Here is a 2,546-nt window from a genome sequence, read left to right as displayed (position 1 = left end):
GTCCCCTATATAAATAACCTATTAATAACCACTCTCAAAAGATGCTAAGATTTGGGGTCGTTTTCACAAGTCATTAGAGCTTAGGTTTCACAAATGGTGTAGTTAAGGTCAGAGTTGCTTCAACGAATGCAAGAGAAGGCAGGTTCCTGTAAGGCACTCTCCTAGCATTTGTTTGACACACTTAGGATAGAGGGAATAAGTATGTGGTGATGCCAACTATTCAACAAAATGGGTTGAAGTGCATGCACTAATGGCCTATACAACGAGATTTTTGTCATAGAGACTAATTCTATGTAAGATTTGCCCCTTAGGCTCGACATGAAAAGGTACAAGGACATAAATGACTTATAGTTAAAGAAGCTAGGTGTGAGAGGTTTATGCTCTTTTAAACTAAGCTACACAAAAGCAACCACTTATAACATATTATGATTATGCCGGCAATTTCCCCCCCCCAAAAAAAACCTAATGATGATTATTTCAACAGTTGCGCTAAGGGTTGCCATGCCTTGTGGAACATGCTCAACCCCATTAATTACTTATGAAGCCATCTCTGATTCCTTGAATTTATGGTTGTTTCACTTTGGTGACATTATATTTTAAATTCTATAAAGCTCATTGTTAAATATTGGATCATTGTAGGAAGTCATATCGTGCATATCAAAGGAGGAGGGGTGCTATCGATTAATATTGATCATTTGAAACAAAAGTAATGCACACACATGTCATCCTCTCCTTCCTAACCTGCACTTTATCTTGGTAAGGTGCACTAACCTGCGCTACATCTTTTGTTGCCTTAAAAGACATGCACTAACTTGCGTTATATCTTGGTAGAAAGTCGTGCATCATCATCATGCATCTCAAAGGACGAGGGGTGCTCTTGATTAATATTGATCATTTGAAACAAAAGTAATGAACACACATGTCGTAAGCTCTAGAGGTCAAAGTAGGCTGCAAGCAACATAGGAGTGAGAGGTCGTCAAGGTCACCTCATTAAGGGCCAAGAGCAAGCAAGATGGGACAGTTTAAGTGGTTGGTGAGATGTGTCTAGCGATAAGGAAGATAGCAAGGAATTTTACCTGCGCTCATACACTAACCTCCACTGGCCCAATGCATAAGTCTTAGACGGCAGGCTATAGAGGTAGATTGGATGGGTGGCGTGAACTTGGTAAATGACATGCAATCTACATGCGTAGTCCTATTTGAGTCAGTCAAGCTGGAGATGGAAAACATGCTAGAGGGCAATCTACCTCTTCTTCACTGGATGGGTGCCTTCCATGGATGAATTGGAGCAATTTTGGGCACATGAATGTGAGTTTCCGTCAACCAAGTATGCAACCTGGTTCTTAAGAAAGGGGTTTTAGGCTAGGTTCACACCACCCATTGGCCATGCTCCAAAAGGTGGTGTGAAGGGCTGCCGTCCTAGTAGGCCCAAAAGGAGAGAGGCCCGGACATTGACAAAATATTTGTGGCTGGCCCATGAAGGCTACCCACTCCATGGCCAACTCCTCCAGCTGCTGCATGATTGGCCCATTCCATCTCCTCTAACCATTATACCACTCACACATTATTGACATAAATTAGCAGCCCAATGACCATCGGTGGCGATTGGTGTGAACCACCACACCTGGTGGCCATCCTCCAATTCTATTTCCTCCTCCATGGGCAAGCGATTGTTGGTCTGAACCCACCCTTAATGTGTGTCTAAGTCTCTACCAAATGATCTAGTTGGTAGACCCTTTGTCTTTGCTATTGTAGTAGTTCTTGTCATCCCTTGGAATCCGCTCTTTGACATCGATGAGTTTCTTTTTCATGAATATTCCATATGTATAGACTTTCTCAATCTATGGTGCCTTGGAGACGTTGGCGAGTGCGTTGGGGAAATTTTTGTTTATCACACCCTCCAAGAGAACAGCTTTTGGGGCTAAGAAAGCCCATATCCTGTGGGATTGCATGCAAGAAATCCCAAAACTTTGTTCCTTAGTTTTTTGGGGTGACCTCCCCTCTAATTTAAGCTTGCTAAGTTATCTTCTTTTTTTAAAAGACATGCATCAAACTTTGGGGGAATTCCGCACTAAAAAAGGGCTCGTAAGCTTAAGGATTCAAGCATACCCTTAAACACGCGATTAGGAACCAACCTATATCTATTCTCCTACTAGGTCCCCACGTCACTCTTTGGTGGGCTCCACTCACCTCACCCTCTCTTGCTAGGCCTTTAAGTTATTGTATCCTCTTCCCATCAAAAAATCAATTTGTTTTTGAAGTCGCAAAAAGACAACCCAAGCTTGGATCAAAAGTCTTGTCAAATCATGTCTATGCACCCAAACCCTCTTACAAGGTTAAAAATGATGTAGGTGTGGTATATTGTATGCCACGAAAAATGCATTTAATGTTTGCAATGTGCAAATTTTAAGTTTATGTCTTGAGTTACAATGCGACCCCCCTCTAAAATTGGTTCACATTAAATTTCAAGAAACCATAGAGTAAACAAGGAAAAGAATTATGAAGGCTACATTGTTTGGTTTTTGAATACCTAAAAGATCTAAATC

The sequence above is a fragment of the Dipteris shenzhenensis genome, chromosome 6, assembly GCF_047967505.1.
Source record: "Dipteris shenzhenensis isolate YYH24624 ecotype China chromosome 6, Dip_SZ_1.0, whole genome shotgun sequence".
Classification (NCBI taxonomy): Eukaryota; Viridiplantae; Streptophyta; class Polypodiopsida; order Gleicheniales; family Dipteridaceae; genus Dipteris; species Dipteris shenzhenensis.
This window is presented reverse-complemented; position numbering follows the sequence as displayed.